Source organism: Mustela lutreola, chromosome 6 (assembly GCF_030435805.1).
Source record: "Mustela lutreola isolate mMusLut2 chromosome 6, mMusLut2.pri, whole genome shotgun sequence".
Taxonomy (NCBI): Eukaryota; Metazoa; Chordata; class Mammalia; order Carnivora; family Mustelidae; genus Mustela; species Mustela lutreola.
The window spans coordinates 93,553,459-93,574,003 of record NC_081295.1 but is presented as its reverse complement, the minus strand read 5'-3'; the positions used below and the strand labels follow the sequence as shown (position 1 = coordinate 93,574,003).

Here is a 20,545-nt window from a genome sequence, read left to right as displayed (position 1 = left end):
AGCACCGGCATCTGCGCTAGGGGTCCAGAGGGCTTCTCCGCTTCCTAGGCACCCCGAGTGGAAAGCGGGGTGTGTGTGTTGGGGGGGCGGTGCTGAGGGCAGGGGGGCAGCCCGGGGAGCAGAGCGGGTGCGGGCTCGGGAAGGGCGCCGGGTCAGGGGGGAGGGGAGAAGAGGAGGCCACACAGGGGCTTTCGGTTTCCTGGGGTCTGATTGGAGGTTGGCCCGATGAGTCGGAGCTGGGGGCGCGCCCATCTCCGCTGGCTCCTGCGAGAGCCGCCGGCTCGGCCCCTCCCCGGAGCCGCTTTGTCCCGGCTGAAGGCGGCCGAGGTTGCGGGGAGAGCGGGCGGGAGGCAGACAGCCGGGGACACACGGACCTCGAGACCGGGAGGCGGGGCGCGCCGCGCACGGCCCCACGCTCAGGCCCGCGGGCACCGCGCCCGCCCCCACGCGCTCGCACCGGCGGGCAGGTGAGCAGGCAGCGCCGCGCCCGCAGTCGCCGGCCCCGCGGACTTCCGAGCCGCCGCCTCAGCCTCTGCCGGCGCATCGCGGACGCCCAGCAGGTCGGTTATGTAACCGTACTGGCCAGCTCGCCCCTGCGCCCTGTCCTGTTGGGGCTGCGCGCTGCTCCCGGGCGGTGCGGGAGGACGCGGCAGGGGGCGGGCGGGCGAGCGCGGTGGGATTCCAGGGCTGAGCTGGGGGGGCGGCAGCGGCGGAGGGTGGGACGGTGGTCTGCTCCAGCTGTCAGCCCCCGCGGTGGCCTGCTGTGTGTTGTGTGGGGGAGGGTCTCCCTTGAAGAGGGCACGGGTCTCAGAGAGCCCCTGCCCCATTCCTAGTGGCTCAAGGATTCGCCTTTCCAGTAGCAGCAGCAGGTGCATAAGTAGAACAGAGAGGATGACGCCTGTGGCCCCCGGGACTGAGGTTTGGAGAGGGGGAAAGGGCAGGTGGACTACACTCTGAGGGGAAAAAAAGGAGAAAACGGAGAAAGTCCTTTCCCAGTGCTTGAAAAGAAGAGCCGGGGAGGAGGAAGGTACTTTGAGGCGCAGCGGGCTGGGAATTGTCCTGCCTCGGATTAGCGGGCATGGGTCATCTAAAAATAACTTCGAGTTTGAAAAGTGAAATAGAAGGGAGTGCAGTGTGCTGAGTTTGTCTGCCTGTGGGATGCTTCGCTCTGGAAGTCACCCGAGGGAACAGGCAAATCCCGGCCGCCTGGCCTCACTGGTTTCCAGGGTGTCTCGGTTTGACTTTTAGTTAATGATTTATTCTCCAAGGCACTGCTGTCTTTTTCTGACCCCAGACTGAATTATAGCAGAGCGCATGTTTTGAATCTTCCTATTTCCTACATTGGTATAGAAGTGTTACGTAGACATCCAATGCAGAGTTCGCTGCCCAAGCTTTTTTTTTTTTTTTTTAAATATATCATTTTAGTAAAAACAAAAGTTTCTGGGCTCCCTTTAACATACAGTTTCACAACTGAAGGTGAAAAAATGCTACAGCATTCCAGTCCATACTTCTTTCCCCCTTCAGCTAGAACCCCACTTAATGTGTCACACATAGGCTTTAGGAAAAGTAGGACATTTTTAAAAATGCCACTCAACTTTCTCACATATTACATCAACAGCAAAACACAGGGCAAATATATCACAGGTACAGGGCAACACTTGCTAACTGGCCCCTTCCATTCTGGGGAAACAGTGAAGTTGGAAAATCTCAGAAGCTGGAAAGGATCAAGAAGCAGGTCTGCATTGACTGTGGAACAAGGCAGGGGAGTTAGCATTTGGCTGCTTTTCAGTCTGCCCATTGATTTTCTTTAGCCTTAGAGCTATTATCTTAAGTACAGTCATTGCATTGAATTAGTCTAAAATATGAGTTGCACTTTGCTTTCAAATCTACTGCAAATCCAATCAGCATTTATTGAGCACCTACTACCCGAGTCCAGTCCACGGAATTTTGTGAGGGAAAAATGTCCTCAAATAAAGGTTCAGGATTGCAAGAGCTTTCAGAATGCCTTGTGTGTGCAGGTCCTGCAGAACTGGGCTAAATCTGGGAGGATGTGGTGCTCTCTCTCCATTGATGAACATTTAACAAGCCTAAGTGGGAACTTGAGAGCTTTGCCATTTGCAAGTTCATACCACACTCTTCTGAAAACTACTTACATAATCGTTTGCAGTTAGTTATATATAACAGAAACTAGCTTTAATTGAGATCAACTTTGATAGTCACTGAGGTCTCATTTTTTTATTCCTTTTACTTTGGGTACCACCCACTTGATTTATTCAGCAGTATTTTGTTCCACCTGTACTGTGTGTTATGTAGGTCCTGTGGCAGAAGATAAATGAATGAGGCCCATGCCATTCAGGAATTAATCTAGCAGAAAAGAAGGATAAGAAAATAGGTGATAGTGTTCAACACGATGAATGGTTGGTGGAGATAGGAACAAGTTCTTTGAATGTCCAGAGAAGGAAGGGTGGAGGGAATCTGGAGGAGCTTGCAGAAAGGTTTACATTTGGACTGCATTGCAGGAAGCAGTGCAGTTTTCTAGAGAAGGAGCTAAGTAGGTGTTCCACATGGAAGGAAAGTTTATGTTGAAAGAACATCTGGGTGCTCTGAAGTGAGGGACTGGCAGGAGAGTTTGGGTGGAGGGGGGTGTGTTTCAGTGAACCCAGGATGTGAATCTATCCTATGGAAGAGGAGAAATTATACGGCTTTTATGGGAGAAATGATTTGATCTAATTTGTATTTTGCACAAGTGACAATGGAGGTGATTAGTAGGTGGGGTTGCAAGGGAAGGAGCTGAGAGTTTAGACCACAGGAGTGATCCAATCAAAAATAAATAAATAAATAACATTCGTTGTGCCTGAACCAGGTAGAATGGAGAAAGACAAGAGAGATCTTCAGAGAGCTTTTGCAGGAGGAAAATCAGTGGCACTGGGTCACCAGTAGGGTAGTGATATAGAAGGAGTTGATGTCTAGATGGATGGTGAGGTTTTTAACTGAGTTAGGAGTGAAGTGAGAAAGATTAGGTTTGAAAAAGATGGGAAATTTTAACTGAAATCGTTTCCTTTAAGATCAACAACAAGACAAGGATGCTCACTCTTGACACACAGTTCTGGAAGTCTTAAATACAGAGCAATTAAGCCTGAAAAATAAATAAATGAAAGGCACAAAGTAAGAAGGGAAGAAGTAAAATGTCTCTATTTGCAGATGACATATACATAGAAAAATCTAAAGACTCCAGTAAAAAAAAAAGAAAAAATCTTTTAGAACTAATAAACAAATTCAATAAAGTTGCAGAATATAAAATCAATATGAAAAAATAAGTTGCATTTCCATACACTAATAAAGAGCTATCAGAAAGAGTAAGTAAAGAAAGGATCCCATTTATGATTATATCAATAAGAACAAAATACCTGGGAATAAAGTTATCAAAGGAGGTAAAAAGACTTGTACACTGCAAACTATGATATCGATTAAAGAAACTGAAAAAGACACAAATAAATGGAGAGGTAGTCCATGCTCATGGATTGGAAGAATTAATTTTGTTAAAATGTCCATACTACTTAAAGCAATCTACAGATTCACTGCAATACCAATGGTATTTTTCACAGAAATAGAACAAACAGCCCTAAAATTTGTATGGAACCATGAGGACACCAAATAGCCAAATCAATCTCAAGAAAGAACAAACTGAGGGTTGCTGGGGGGAGGAGGATGTGGAGAGGGTGATTGGGTTATGGACATTGGGGAGGGTATGTGCTATGGTGAGTGCTGTGAAGTGTGTAAGGCTGACGATTCACAGACCTGTACCCCTGGGGAAAATTATACATTGTATGTTAATAAAAATAATTAATAATTTTAAAAAAGAAAGAATAAAGCAGGAGACTTCAGACTTTCTGATTTTAAACTATGTTGCAAAATTATGGTATCTGGAACAACATGGCATAAAAACAAATACATAAATCAATGGAGCAGAATAGAGCAAAATATACCCACAATGTATGGTTATTTTATGACAAAGAGTCAAGAATGTACAATGAGGAAAGAATAGTATCTTCAGTAATGGTGTTGGGACAACTGGACAGCGATATACAACAGAAGAAAACTGGACCACTGTCTTACACCATACACAAAAATTAATTCAAAATGGATGAAAGACTTGAATGTAACTTTGAAGACATGAAATTTCTATGAGAAAACATAGAGGGTCATCTCCTTGGCAATGATGTCTTGGATTTGTTAACAAAAGCAGTTGAAAACAAAAGCAGAAATAAACAAATGGGACTACATCAAACTGAAAACCTTCTTCAAAACAAGACCCATCAGCAAAAGGAAAAGGAAACCCATGGAATGGGAAAAGCTTTGCAAATCATTTATCCAAAATATGTAAAGAACGCATATAACTCAATAGCAAAAAAATCCAAACCATCCAATTAAAAAATGAAGACAAAGGATCTGAATAGACTTTTTTTTTTTTTTCAAAGAAGACATATGCATGGCCAATAAGAACATAAAAAAGTGCTCAACATCACTAACCAACAGGGCAGTGGAAATCAAAACCACAGTGAGATAGCACCTGACACCTATTAGAATGACTATTATCAGAATAAAACAAAACAAAATAAGGGGTAAGTGTTAGCAGGGATGTGGGAAAAAGGAAATCCCTGTGCACTGTTGGTGGGAATATAAATTGGTGTGGACATTATGGAGAACAGCATGGAAATACTGCACCATCTCACTTATATGTGGAATTTAAAGAAACCAAACTCATAGATCGGGGAACAAATTTGTGGTTACCAGAGAGTGGGGAATGGGAGGTGGAAAAAAATGGGAGAAGGGGGTCAAAAGGTACAAACTTATAGTTATAAGATAAATAAGCCCTGGGATGTAATGTATAGCATGGTGATTATAGTTAATCCTGTACTGTATATTCGAAAGTTGTATAGAAAGTTGCTCGTAAAAGTTGTCATCATAAGAAAAGAAATGTGTAACTGCATGAGGTGATAAATGTTTACTAAACTTATGGTGGCAGACACTTTGCAATACATACAAACACCAAATCATTATGAGATACACCTAAAATAAATACGATGCTATGTATTAATTATATCTCAATAAAACTGAGGGAAAAGGGCAGTTACTGAGAAAGAGTAGGTTTGAGAAGAATGGGGAATTTTTACTTTCAGCCTCAAATGAAAGTGCTCACTAGGCAATTTTATTTTCAAAGGTAATTTATTTCGGATGCTAAATCTTCTACTCATCTTACCGCCATTCCTGAGACTGTTAGGGCTGCCTTTAGAGAATATGGAGATGAATTTGATAGCAGGAGGCTGTTTCTACCTACTACCCCAAAGGCGAAAGAATGAACTGTCATTTATGTGCACTAGTAGTTGTAGTACAGTAAAAATAATTTTAATGATAATAACAATATAGCATTCATTCATTGTTTATGCCGAGCACAAAGAAGTTAGAGCTCCGTGAATTACCATGTTTGACCCACACAATAACAGAATAAGGCTATTGTTATACTCATATAATTGATAAGAAACCCAAGGCAAAGAGAGGGTATGTTATCTAGGCCACACAGTTAATAAGAGGTGCACTCAGGCCTGACCAGTGTGAATTAATATCATTGGAATAAGTCCTACGAGTCTGGATTGTGTTTTTTACCCTATGCTTGAATATTTGTGGCTGATGCTGTAAAAGAGAATAGCTCTGAGTCAGAAGTCCTGGCTCTCATCTGGGCTCTATACCTGATTTGTTGTATGACCTCTGCAACGTCACAGCCCTTCATGGGCTTTAGTTGTTGTGTATTAGTGGGAGAAGCAGTTGACTAGATATCTCAAGAGTCTTGACATTTTCAAGTCCTGCATCATGTCTCAAATTTTGCTAGAGAGCCACTGACTTAGGTTAAAATCATGCCTGGTCATTTTTAGTTTATTCTTATTTAATTTAATTAATTAATTTATTTAGAGGGAGAAAGAGTGCGAGGGGGAAAGGGGCAGAGGGAGAGGGAAAGAGAATCTTAAGCACATTCCATGCAGAGAGAAGCTCAGTCTCTCATTCCTGAGATCATGACCTGAGCTGAAATCAGAAGTCACCCGCCCAACTGATGGAACCACCCGGGTATCCCCTGCCTGCTTCCTTTTAGAATAGGAATACTACTACTACTCTTATTACTACCTCTTTTTCCTCTTTTTTCTCCTCCTGCTCCTCCTTCTTCTTAACAATATAATGGTTCAAGGATTCTGTACATTACTTAGTGCTCATGGATAAGTGTACTCTTACTCCCCTTTATTTCATCCACCCCCCCAATCACCCCCTCTGGCAACCATGTTTGCTCTCTGTATTTGACAGTTTGACTTTTGTCTTCTGTTTGTTTGTTTTGTCTTGTTTCTTAAATTCCACACAGGAGTGAAATATTAGGGTATTTGTCATTATCTGACTGACATAGTTCCCTTAGCATCATACCCTTTAGATCCATCCACGTTATTGCAAATAGCAAGATCTCATTCTTTTTTTTTAATGGCTGAGTAATATTCCATTGTATGTAAATACCATGTCTTCTTTATCAGATCATTTGTGGATGGACACTTGGGCTGCTTCCCTGTCTTGGTTCTTGTAAAAAATTGCTGCAGTAAACAGAAAGGTGCACATATCTTTTTGAATTAGTGTTTTTGTTTTGTTTGGGTAAACACCCAGTAGTGGAATTCCTAAATCATATGGTATTTCTATTTTTAGTTTTTTTTTTTTAAGATTTTATTTATTTATCAGACAGAGATCACAAGTAGGCAGAGAGGCAGGCAGAGGGTGGTGAGGCTGGGAAGCAGGCTCCCTGCTGAGGAGAGAGCCCGATGCAGGGCCCTGGGATCACGATCTGAGCTGAAGGCAGAGGCTTTAACCCACTGAGCCACCCAGGCACCCCTATTTTTAGGGTTTTGAGGAACCTCCATACTGTTTTCCACCGACAGGGCTGGGCATGGAGCCTGCTTGAGTTTCTTTCTTTCTCTCTCTTTGTCCCTACCCCACTTGCAGCCTCTCTCTCTAAAATAAATAAATGAATCTTACAAAATTTAACAAATGAAAAAGACTAACTCAATTGAGGGCATGCCCTTAACAGTTTGATGTGAACTAGTCATGGTGCAGGTACTAACAGGGATGTCTGACGTTGGGGAGCCCAGTTCAGTGAGGGGAAACCCTAAGGGGCACTGAAGTGGAAGACTGATCAGTTTATTTTAGGTGTGTCACTCAAATTCCATGAGACTTAAGTTCCTCATCTCTGAATAATTGGGGTGACTAATGTACATGTTGCAAAGCTGCTATAAGGGGTAACACAGATGACAGAAAGCAGGCCCTGTGCCCCGGAGTGCCTCATTGAATGGGCTCAGTCAGTGGGCGTCCCCACCTCTTACCCCCAGCAGAATAGACAAAGGGAGGTAGAGTGTTTCTTAAGAAAGCCTTCTCCTACTTCATAGTTCTGCTCAGGGCCACCCCTTAAGAGCATCATTCCTCTACCTTAGAAAGTCGTAGATATTGGGAATATAAAAACACATGGGAAGTTAAAACCTTCCAAGATGTGAATCTCAAAGTATCCATTAGTAAATTACCCTCTTCCATGTAAAGAAGCTGCAAGATTCCATAACACAAAGTTTTAGGTTCCTCTTTTAACATGTCCTAAATATCAAGATTACTGTAAAGAAATAGTATGCCTAGGGTTGGCAATCCTGGATCCCATTATTATGGGATTATTACTATGGCAGCAAATAAATGTCGACAGAGTGACTTCCTACTCTCTGTTTGTGTGTATGCTTCCTTTGCCTTTAATGTGTTCCCTGTACTTGTGTTACCAGCTGCCAGGTGTCATATGTTGTAGGCTAAATTGATTAATCAAGTTGAAGATGTTTTAAGAAGCAGCCTTGAACTCAACCGAAGCTGTTTTTAAGTCCCTTAAAAATGTGTATGATCAGGGGCGCCTGGGTGGCTCAGTGAGTTAAGCCTCTGCCTTCGGCTCAGGTCATGATCTCAGGGTCCTGGGATCAAGTCCCGAATCGCATCAGTCTCTCTCTCTGCTCGCCAGGGAGCCTTCTTCCCCCTCTGCCTTCCTCTCTGCCTATTTGCGATCTCTCTCTGTCAAATAAATAAATAAAATCTTAAAAGAAAAAGAAAAGCATACGATCATGAATGGTACTTTCTGGAAGCTAACAAAAAGTTTCCAAAAATAGCTCAAACTTCCTCAAGTTCAGAATGCCCACAGAAAATATTTTCTATTATTAGTATGGAAAAGAGACTTATTTTCTCATCTGATTTCCCCATACACAACTCACTTTGACACAGGGATGAAACTTGCGTTTCCTAAGCTTTGGAATGAATGCGTAAGAAGATACCTAACACTTAACAGTTGCTGTTGGACCAAAGGATTGTATAATTTGGGAGCCATATCCTAGCTTTTATTCCTGTTGCCTTAGTTCTTTGTGGGAATGACTGCTTTGTTGTTTCACGTACTTGGGATGTGCCTATTACAATATATGACAAGTTCTTTGAGGGCATGGGCCATCCCCTAATGCTCTTCTTACGGAGTTGGGGATCAAGTAGAAAAAGGGTAAACTTGGCATGGAAAGTCCTGGATTCTCATCTTGGCGCTGTCACTTTCCAGCTATGTAACCTTGAGCTTCCCATTGACCTCCTAGTTACAGGAGCTGGCATTTGCTGAATGCTGTCCTTGTTCCGGACACTGTGCTCAGCACCCTGCATACGTTACCTCATTTAATCCTTACAACAACTCCACTGTGCGGGTATTATCGTCACTATTTACAGAGGAGAACATGCTGAGGACCAGGGGGAACAAGCCACTCAGAGCCCAGTCTCTGAATTGCAATTTTTCTTAGCTCTAAAAATTAGGAAAAGAATACTTGATCTTCCCACCTTTCAGAGTCATGGGGATAAAATGCCGTGAGTCTGTGAATGTGCAGTGAAAAAAAACGCAGTGCCCTGCACGATGTTAAGGATGCTTGCCACCAGGGGGACCTCCCAAGAGATCAGTTATAGTTGGACCTGCTATAGCCCCAGGTCTGTTTGGGGAGGCAGGGCTGCTGTGTATAAAATGCTTTTATAGAATGCATTATGAAAACTGTATTTCCTGGCCCTGTTTACTGTAGGTTGTTCATGATGCCTGTCTTTTTCAAGGGTAACTTACTTGTTGTCAATACCAAGACTTGACCAGACTGGGCCAGGAGGAACCTGACCAGGGCAGAGAACTAGGTCCTGTTGGTGAAGGGGGAGTGGACAGCATGATTTACAGACAAGAGGTAACTGCCAGAAGGGTGTTTTAGTACAAACAGGGAAGACTGAAAGCCAAAGCCAAGGTCAAGAAAGACATGGGCGTTATGTGAGGTGTAAGAAATCATCACCAGAGCTTACGGGTGAGAGACGGGTGGGACATGGAATCTGCTCAGAAAGCCTAGAAATATTCCCCAGTGTCTGCTGAAGCCTGTCTACTTAGCAGGAAAATTAGAGACCCTTTGGCCTGATTTTATAATGGCTTCTTTTTCTTGGACATACGTGCTTTCTGTAAAATTTTAAAAAAGTGAAAGCAGAAGAGTATAACAAGAGAAAATTAAAAAATCACATGTATCACCATGAGCAAACAATAATTAACACAATTAACATTTGTTGTATGTCCTTTCGGGCTTTTTATATGCCCTCCCAATGTAGAATTGGGATCGAACTGTGTGTAGAATTTTTCACTCTGTGCATTTCACCAAAAATTTTAAATAACTTTTCACGCGAAGTCAAAATATTTGTGAACTTTGTTTTCAGTATCTGCAGATCATTCCCCTGTATGATTTTACCAGATTCATTTACCTTCCCCCCATTGTTGAACATTTAGATAATTCTCAATGAACCAAGTTACCAAATTACTTTAATTCCAATAGATGGACCTTTTAAAGGCTTTCTCCGTATGTTGACATTGCGGTTAATTGTTTTTCCAGGAGGTTGTTGTAACTAACATCTCCAAGAGCAGTGCATCAGAACGTAGGTGTCCCCTCTGTCCTGCTTACAAGCAGTTTCTTGGTGGAAGTGAGGGGTGGTTGGTGTTAGTGCTTTCCAGAGATAACCTTTACTCTGGAAATGTACCTGCTTAACCATTGCTTCAGGGAGGTTGGTGCTTTTTTTTGTGGGAGTTGAGAATGTGTGAGTGGAGAGATCTGGTAGCTTTTACATGGGTGAGTGTTTATAGGAGCGTTGACTATAGTGGATTCACTTTTCTCCCAGTGGTTTTGTTATTTGGGGCTGGGCATATGATGCCATGGGCCATATGGAGCCAGAACCCTCGAAGCTGCCATTGCAGCCTCTTGAGCTACTAAAGCTGACTTACACTAAGTAGAATAAGCAATCTCTGTTTAAAGGAACACTGGTTCAGTTTGCCTTTAATTCCCGAAAAATATGCACAGCAAATTTGCATCCTTATTTGCTTGAGTTGGGTTTCACTGGTTCCCTTCCATGGCTGTCAGGGCCTTTGTGGGGAAAGCCTCGGAGAGGCATGTCTTTTTCACCTTCCAGGAAATGAAACGATGCAGAGGACACTCTTTCGGATAAATAACTTGGATTTTTCCATTGGAATCTTCTTAAAAATCAGTTAAATGGTTATTCTAGAATTTTATTTTGAAGATTAATGAGATTAGTCTTTCACCAAAAGTCTCTGCATTCACTCTTAGGCTATCATCCACCATGTTGGCTATGTTGACCAATTTATTGAGGTAAATTGTCAATTTGTATCATTTTCCTCCCATGAAATTTTCAGCAAGACAGGCTAAGTGAATATAATTTATTTTTTTATTTTGACTTCTGTCGCCATTAAAGATAAAAGTCTAGTAATGGGGTCTCACCAGGACAAATCAAAGTCCAATTTATACATATCTCTTGATGTTTAAAAATTTGTCCAGAAAGAAATTATTTATTTGATTATCGGTATCATATGAATTTTGAAATAGAGGATGGTAAATTCAGATAAATTAATGGTAGTTCAAACAAAAATTTATATGCTCAAGAGCCAAGTCTCAACTTTGACAAGTGAAAGCAAAGTATTAGTTCATGAATATGTTAATTTTTTCTGCTGTGTTGCATAAGTGATACTCATTTGATCTTTTATGATGTACGAACAACTGTTTATAAAAAAGGTTAAATTTTGGTCAGGCAAGATATTCAGCAACTGATCTATCATAAATGTGTTTATTTGGTGTCCTTTATTTTCTTATTTTTCTGTCTCGGTGATTTCTTTGTCACTCACAGCTGTTGTTGAGCATTAAACTTCAAAATCTGATAAGGTGGCATCTAGGTGAAGCTCTGAATTGAAACGCTTGCTTAGTCAGGTTTTCAACGCGGACCTTCTGACCTGTGTCTAACCGCCACAGTTCATGGAGACCCCAAGGGGATTCTTGGTCCACATCTTGGTTGTTGGCTTGGTTTCTGCCTCCTGGGATCTCGTGGGTAGGGAGAGGGGATTCCTCCTTTTGGTCTGCAACTACACTGGGAGGGCTGGTGTCCTTCTGGAGGGCCGGGGCGGTTGGCATGGCCCACCACCTGTGTGCGGACCCATTTGGAAATGTCTCTGGGTAGAGGTGAGATAAACGGTAAACATGGAGAGTTCGCTTCTCTTCCGTGACATGCAGGTAACTCTGATTCAAACCTTCCTTCAGGCTGCGTGAAAACTGTCCAGACCATTAAATCAGAAACTGAGGATGTTAAGAAGTTTAGCCTGACTCTACATAGGCTCAATTGTGTATTAGTGAAATTATTAATAGCTCAATAATTAATTATGTGGAGGACAGTCCACAGTGGTCCTGTGGGAAGACCCAGATGTGTGGTTTTGTCTGTGTGATTCTCTGCTTATTTCATGCTTCTTTTTATTAACCTAAACAGCTCCCGGGAGGCCACAAAACAGGCACTGTAGGGATGACCCTGTTATTCATGAAAAGGCCTTCAGGGTCTCCAAATGTGGAAACCTCCAAATGTAGTGGCTTCTCATGAGGCTTCTAGTTTTATTCTTTAAAACTGCTTTTTAAAAATCCCACATTTAGGTATGATTCTACTTTTTGCAAAGGCTCTTGTCTTGAGTGAGAAGGCCCAGTCGTATACCATACCTTCAGTGTTTCTTCTCTAATTGAATAGAACCTCTTCCTCAAAGGACACCTGGGAGGCCCCGTCTGTTAAGCGTCTGCCTTCGGCTCAGGTTATGATCCCAGAATCCTGGGATCAAGTTCTGCATGGGGGTTCACTGCTCAGTGGGGAGGCTGCTTCTCCTTCTGCCTGCTGCTCCCCCTGCTTGCGCTCTCTCCCTTTCTCTGACAAATAAATAAATAAAATCTTAAAAAAAAAAAAAACCCCTCTTTCTGTTGGCCCAGCTGTCATGATGCTCTCATAGCTATGCCTGGCTATTGTCTTACAACTCAATCCAAGGTGTGATACTATGAGAAGGTTATTTTACCTGAACAAAATTAAAAATACGTTAATGGATATGCATGAAAACCAATCCTAGGTATTTTTATGACAGTATAAATTTCAAGGGCATATCGTTAAGGAAAGAAGATCCAAAGAATAATAAAGACTAGAGACATTCACCAACTGGTGTGTGTGTGGGCTGTTTCCAGTGTTTCTGGGAGGCTGATGTGGTGGATTTCCCAAGAGATCCCAACAGCACCGTTCTGCACCACCTCCCATTGACCATGAGTTCTCTTTTAGTTACTGTTTTTCTAGAAGGCTGATTCTAGATCATGACAGAGTCCTCCCTCTGACTTTGTTCAGAGACTTTCCCTTTAGGATCTGTCACCCACATTTTTCTTCTCAGGGACCCTCATCTCAGTGATCCTAAGGCTTTGAAAAGCTGAAGTAATAACTTCTTCCTTCTAAAAGACTGGGTAAGCAAGTAAAGATATAGATAATCTTCCTGAAGGGAAGGGAAAAAAAAAAGAAGTGATGTTCTGATGGTAGAATATAAACACTTTGCTAAAGGATATTTTTTTAGTGTAAAAAGAGAAACTTGTAGTCATTTGAAATCATCTAAATTTAAGAACATCTAGTAGAAATGGGTCATTATTTAGTTTGGTGACAGATCCTCCCTGAGACAGTTGTTTTCTTTGCCAGATGTTTTTTTATTCAGTTTTAATTATTCTTTTTTGATCAGACCAGTTTTTTCAGTGATTTTCCAAGATTTATATCTCTTTTTGCTTTTGAGTTCCTACTATTGAGATAGGTTTATTTTGTTTTTGTTTTTTTTTGTTTGTTTGTTTTTTAAGATTTTATTTATTTATTTGAGAGAGAATGAACAGAGGGGAGGGACAGAAGGAGAGGGAGGAGCAGATTCCTACTGAGCAAGGAGCCTGACACTGGACTGGACCCTGGGATTGTGGCCTGGGCAGAAGGCAGATACTTAGCCAACTGAGCCACCCAGGCGCCCCTGAGATATGGGTATGCAGTTTTCATAGTATCCTACTCATTGCTTAGTCCGTTCATATACCTCTTTTCTTATCCTAGAATTGGTGGTGGCTTATTTTTAATATGCTAATACCATTACGAGGTTATTCCTCGTATACTGCAGACTTTCTGTCAGTCTTGTCTGCTGTCAATCATGTCAATGTAAATGCTGCCAAATATGTACATTCCTTTTCCTAATTACAAATTGACTTTTTTTATGGCTGCTTATTAGTGAACCCCAGGAGACCAATAATAATCATTGAGACAGGGCTGCTAGAGACCAGATATTATTTGTTCAATTTCCTAGTCTAATAAATAATGAACCACTAAGCTGTTTATAAATAAATCAAAAGTCCTTATAATAAATAACAAAGAAGCAGTTGCATACAATTTGCAGATATAGAATGTTATAGAAAGGCTACAAATAACAATAATCAGGATAAGAACCTTTTTACTAATGAGAAATAATTTAGAGCACATTTCAAACTGTATAAAATTATAGGTGGACATTCTCCTGTTTCCGCTTCTTAAAATTGTCTTCCTTCAGGTTCCTTCTTTTCTGGATTTCCCAAAGCCCTGAGCTCTCCTCAAAGGAGCCACTGGTTTTTTTTTTGGAACCTGTATTTATGGCACATACATGGGCTAATCTTTATATCTCACTCACTCATATATTCATTCATTCATTCATTCCCTCATATACTCATTCATTCCCTCACACCTACTATGCACCAGGTCTGTGCCTACTGGGGGATGAAAGTCAGGAGGGCAGAGTCCTTATCTTCAGTGAGTCCAGTGAGTCCAGTAGACTCGCAACTTACTTGTTTACCTACACCTCTGCTGGACACTCAGTACCCAGAGGCTGAACTGCCTCAACTCCTTAGTGCTGTGACCCCCTGCTGTCCTCGCCACAGCGTGCCTGTGGTGGGCACTCAGTCAGTGGTAAAATGAACCGGTCATTAAATCCATCCTAAATAGTTCAGAAGCACAAGATTAATGATTCCAGCACCTTCCAGAGTCTTTAAAGCCTTTGTTCTCCTCACATAATTGCTAACTATAAAAAAAAGGAACTCCAAAGATAAGTGTGTCTGCTTTTACTTCATGTCTCAAAAGGCCTCTTCTCAGAAAGTGGTCTGGGCTTGCGTCCCCCTTCCGTCCCGAAGCCCAGGGATGGCCTGTAGGGTGTCTGGACCTCCCACAGGCAGATCTCATAAGGGCTTCTGTCTTGAATTATTTGAAATGCTTCTGTTATGGTAAGACAGTGTGTTCTTCCCCCACCCCCCCTTTTCTTTGCGAGGCTGGGATGTGTGACTAAACAGAAATAATTGTGGCTATTGAGTACCTGTTAAGCAGCAGGCATGGGGCTAAGCACTTTCCACATGTTATCTCTTCACAGCCCTGAGAGCTAGGCTCTGTTTTTATCCCTATTTTACTCAGATGAGGCTCGGGAAGTGGACTGCCATGCCTAAGGGCTTGCAGGTAAACCCGTGCTGGCTCCAGCTCTACATCAGGAGCCCTTCCACCTCTGCAGCCCATCACTGCTTGTCACAGTGAGGCCTGTGGAGGCATTTGTGGGGGAGGGGGATAGGCCTTCTGCGTGGGAATGTTTAAATTTTGGGGGGGGTGTTCTATTTCTCTGATAATCCAAAAGAAGGTTAGCCTATTTTGGATCAGCCCGAAGATGGTCTTTTAATGAGTAATAGTGACATGTGATTTTGGTGCCTGAATTTATGTTGTTATATCCAGTCACGTTGGTGTCAAGACCATTTCAGTTGCCTTGGACTTAAAGGAATGAACTGGTGGGCTTCTGCCATTTGCCTTACGGGAAGGCACATGATGGTGTGGAGCTCTAGTTAGTGTTGCGGGAAATGAAGAAGCATGGGAGGAGAGTCCTACTTCAGGGTGAGTGTTGGGAGCATTCCGAACTCCAGATCGTCCACCTTACCATCCTTAGTACGGGTCACGGTGAGGGTGGAGGGTTATCTTAGCAAAACAACGTCACCTGAATATCACATCAATGCTGTTCATTTGAATTGGATTTTTTTTTTTAAGTGTCCTTTGTATTTGGTTAGAACATTTATTGGAATTGAAACCGTAAGAACTCAGTTTTCTGTTTGGACACATTTAGGTATTGTCACAGTAAGAATGGTTTAGGTCAAAATTGGAACGGAGGCAGTATATATATTTTGTCCTATAAAAAGTGGTTTGTACCTTTGTCTGATCTGAACAGACTGAACTCTGCACTCCATGGTGAAAACTTCCTAAAACAATGCTCGTCGACCCACCAGGGGTCTGGCCTTTAGCGGGGCAGGCAAAGGAAATTGATATTTCCTTTCAACCTGTTCGTGGTATCTGGGAAGGTTAAGGTCTGACCTTCGAAGAAATTCTCCCTTACTGTGGTCCTCCTCTGACCCGCCCTATCACTCAAGGTGCCTTTCTGTTCTTTGTTACTCTTTGTCCTGACTCAGATAACTGACAGCAGTATCTGCCCATCACCTCCGGTTACCTTTTCTCGGCACCTCCGTGAGGACTGGTGAATGCAAGCTATGAAGTAGTCCCAGCCCCACCTCAGCAGAGAAGATAAGGACCCCGTGTTGAGATTGAAAAGGCTTCTGGTTTGAAAGGTCTTTCATTCTGTCCCAAATTATTACATTCGTTGCTTTTTTGGGTAAAGGAAAGGAAAGCCCTGTAAAATGACACTCAGAGAGTCAGTCACATGTGACAGTGCATTTCTCCTGAGCTCTTTAGTATTGCTCCCGATGAATCCCTGCTAAGATTTTTGGAGCCCTGAAACGGGCCGGTAGGTTGTGATGCAAAGAGAGGAGAGGTTCACTTTACAGCAGGAGGGCACGCAGCGCGGTGTGTGGGCTGAGGTCTGGGAAGCTGGGCAGTACATGCTGACATAAGAGCAAAACCAACCTTGGAGAGATTTGGGGGGGCTTTAAAAGAGAGGGCATTTTTTTTCTGTATTCAATTTATTGTCCTCCTACGTAAAATTTTAATACGGTTTCCCTATTTTAATAAAACGTGTAGACAATTGTCAGACACCTTGAAGTGCCCAGTCAATATTTGTGACTACTATTACCACGCTCCTTTACTATACCCTGACAGCCTGCATGGTACAGAGAGCGCGTTGCAAGGTGCAGAGTGAGGAAGTCAGAGGAGCTGGGCTTTTGTCCTGGGTGGGCTGTGGTTTCCCCATGAGAGACGGGGCCTCCCCTTCCCCATTTCGGCCTCGGATATCTAGTTTATACCGTGAAGGAGTTGGACATATTTACGACCAAAGTTCCCTCCAGCTCTTTCATCATTCGTATATTCTTGTCCCGGCAACAGCTTATTACAGTATCCTTAGAACCTGCATTTCATTATTGAGAATGGCCATTTGTTACTATTTTTTTTTTTTTAAGCTCATCTTCAAATGCAGGGCTCTTCTTAGGCAGGGGCTATGGAAATTCTTACTTTGGTCATCTTAATTTGGTCATCCCTAGCTTTCCAGGACGTCATTAGCAAGAACTTGAACGAAAAGTTCATCAAGTATTTCCACGTGTTTGGAGTTAGCCATTAAATGGTAGGAGCTGTGGCCACCCTTTCTCCAACGTTATTTTTAACTGTACTGTCTTCTGCAAAGGTACTTTCATTATAAAGATGGCAAGATGGAGGGGTCCTAAATCTTAGTCAAGTCTTCAGCTGACCCTGGGGAGAAAGGATAGCACTGATTTTGTAGGAATCAGTAACTTTACCTTCTTTTTATACCTTGCATCTCTTTTCAGTAGATAATATTTATATTACTAGGTAACACCTGTCTAGCTTTTATTATGTGCAATGTGTTAAGACTTTTACCTGTAATATGACTTTGATCATTGCAGTATCTCTATCCATTTTGGACTGATGAAGAAACTGAGGCCTGAGGAGGTTGACTAACTTCCCCAAAGTCACACAGCTGATCAGTGGCTCAACTGGTATTCATAGCCAAGCAGTGGTGCACCAGCATCTGTGGTTTTAACACTATTTGACACTCACTTTTATATGTATTACACAAAAATGTCATGGACTCAATTTTACTGTTTCTATGAATTGAGCCTTAAAGAGCTTACCAGCAATTTTATCCTAAGAAGGATCAGAATTTTTGCCTCTGCTTTTCCATTTTTGACTTCTTATGCTAGTAAGTAAGCTATTAGGAACCCAAAGAGTTCTTACAATATTCAGTTCTGGGGTTGTAGAGGGGAGAAAGGAGGACTCTGTGGAAGTAGAGATGCTACTGGGCACTTAATGTAGCTAACACTTTCTTTTGCTTTCTTCCTGCTTAATACTTTCATGTCTTCAGTGGCATAGAGGCCTGACCAATCACTCAATACAGTTGAACTGGAGGTCAAGCCAAAGGACCTCCCCACCTCCAGGAGCCTTACAACCTGTGAGGGCTGCTGCCATGTTCTATGACTCACCATTGTGTCTACTATGCCTGAGTACCTTGCACTTAAGAAGTGAAATACTGTTGAATGTTTTGGATCGATTAGATGACATTGTAATTACATTACTACCAGTATTCACTGTGTTGTTTTCTACCGAATCATCAGTAGAAATCTTTCATAAGCTTTATGGATTATTTCTTTTAGTTGCATGCCATGTACATGGCCATGCATGAAATATATGTATATATATTTGTATTTTTAAAATTTTTTTTTATTTCTTTTGTCATTATATTAAGATTTGAGAGATCTTCATTCTAGTCCTGATTCTGCTCTTCTAGCTGTGAGACATTGGGCAAGCCATTTATTTAACCACTCCGAGCCTGAGTTTGCTACTCTGTAAAACAGGAATTGTGATAACTGCCCTGTGATCTCATGAGGACAGATAGGTTTGGGGCTGACAGATGAAAAACATTAGTATTTTCGACATCACCCACCAGTGCTTCCTCATTATCTAGTCCTGACTCCCTGACTCCTTAATGGTGTCACCTTGCACATCTGCCTGTTTTTTCTTTGGTTCCAAATTTTTAAAAAGGAGCCCATGAGCACACCTGTTAGACTAACATTGACAAAGTAAGAGAGAAAGAAGACTCTTTTTGGTGACTGAGGACATCCCCACTGGACTCTGAAAGCCAGGACAGCACAGATCTTGGTGGTTCATTTTGCTTTGTTGTGTTCCTCAAGAGCCCGGTAGACCTTCCGTTTTTGTTTGTTGAATGAATAAGCATAAACTTGCACCCCCCTGTGTCGGCTCATGGCATCAAACAGCCAACCTGCTCTGTACCAGAGCAGACACAGCAATCAGAATACGCTGGCAAGGATAGCATGTCAGCAACTCTTTTTGCATAATTGAGAGACTAACTAGAGTGGAGGGAGAGAAGTGATTCCAGCAAAATCAATATTAAGTAAATAAAGAAATAAGTCAAGATTGAATTCCCGTTGTTTTTCCTGTTTGTAGAGAAGTGAAGCCTTGAAAATCATCTTTAACTTCCCTTCAAGTAGATTGACCCTGGAGAAATAAGGTGGGAATAGCAACCTGCTCTCATCTCCTATCCATAAATAAATAAATAAATAAATAAATAAAATAAAATCACCCCCACCCAACCTCCAAGGACTTAGCAATTCAATACCTGCCTGCGGTTAAAAGCCACCGATATTTACCGGCAAGGAGTTAGCCCGGGCTGACAATGACTTTTAAACTACGAGAAGTGTGCTCCAATGAGTGTTTTTTTGAAAAATGGCCAAGAGATGTTTCTATGACATCCTGTCCGTGCTTGCTCCTGATTTCTGTAGAATTAGTAAAAGATAAAATGCCACTGTTAAGGGCTTCCTCTTAACTAATAGCCATAGAGTCCTAAAATAGGGTCCTCAGTTATGTGCAGAATGTCTTACCTCCAACCTGATTTCCAGGTGATCAGTTATTACCGAGTGCTTATTGACCTTCCTCTAGGACATGTGCTAGCTGCGGAGGGTGAAATGTGGGTCCAAGTTATGTTCTTTCCATGGTCAGAAGGGGCCTCTTCCTGTTGGAATGTGAAGTGAAGTTGAGATAAAAGAACTTTTTCGATCTAAGCTGGTTGGGGGTTTATGATGCCAGGGCCAAGGAGGAAATGCTCAAGTCAAGAATGATACTGTATTCTTTGGCAGGTTTTGATGTTACTCAACCCTGAAGAACTCTGATTCCTGTCAGGGCTTTCTGGGGATTTTTAAAAAATTGCTATAACATCAGCTTCAATGAAAGAAAGGATTTTCGGGTATTTACCTGGGCCAAGAAGAAACATTTCCAAAGCTTCTAGGAGATTCTTATGCAGAGAAACAGGAAAGTCATTTTAATCTGGTTATTTGTCAGCAATTGAACAAAACACCTAAACAAATCCTTGGAAATCCCCACCAGTGCCTGAAAGAACACCCTGCTTTACAGAAAAAAAGAAAAAAAAAAAAAAAACCCAACATTCAAACCATAAGACAGATATGTTCCCCTAGAGAAAAACAAGCCTGGACTTTTTCCTAAGGATACAGTGGGACTTTGGCATATCATATCTGGAAAGAAAATTCTATACCTTTTGCTGCCTGTTTTCCTTTCCCAGCTACTCAACTTCTTTATCTTGTACAATTTAATTTTTGTTCCTCTTTTTTGTAGCTGTCCTTTTAAAGGTCATGGAACCCTAATCTGGAAACCGAGGTTACTTCTTAGTCTTTGGCTTCCCCTTCTGTGTAGCATGAATGGCACTGACCATTCTTCCTTCCTGAAACTCATCCCTTTGCTTCTGTGAGGTTTTTAAAAAAAAGGTTTCCGGATTCCCCACCTTATCCATCTCCATCCATTTCTCTTTTCAAACCTACCATCGCTTACTGTAGTAGTCAGGTCAGGCTGCCAAAACAAAATACCACAGACCGAGTGGCTTAAACAATAGAAGTTTATTTCTCACAGTTTCAGAGGCTGAGAAGTCCAAGGTGAAGGTGCTGGCTGGTTCTGTTCTTGGTTGAGAGCTCTCTTCCTGGCGTGCAGATAGCTGCCTTCTCACTGTGTCTTTCCACAGCTGCCTCTTTGTAGCTGTGTGGAGAGAAAGAGAGAGAAATCTTCCTCTTCCTCTTCCTATAAAGTTACCAGTCCTATC

At 42.2% G+C, this 20,545-nt stretch overlaps 1 protein-coding gene across 2 annotated transcripts in view; it reads left to right on the top strand.

Moving 5' to 3' along the window:
• Positions 1–276: 276 nt before the first annotated feature.
• The window catches only part of RCAN2 (regulator of calcineurin 2), a 270,185-nt gene continuing 249,916 nt past the window's right edge, over positions 277–20,545 (top strand). Inside the window, exons 1-2 of one of the 2 annotated variants that reach the window (XM_059178157.1) lie at positions 277–560; positions 14,858–14,940. The gene's annotated coding sequence lies outside the window, so the exon portion shown is untranslated. The remainder of the gene's footprint in view (positions 561–14,857; positions 14,941–20,545) is intronic. The other variant, XM_059178156.1, reaches the window with a different exon arrangement.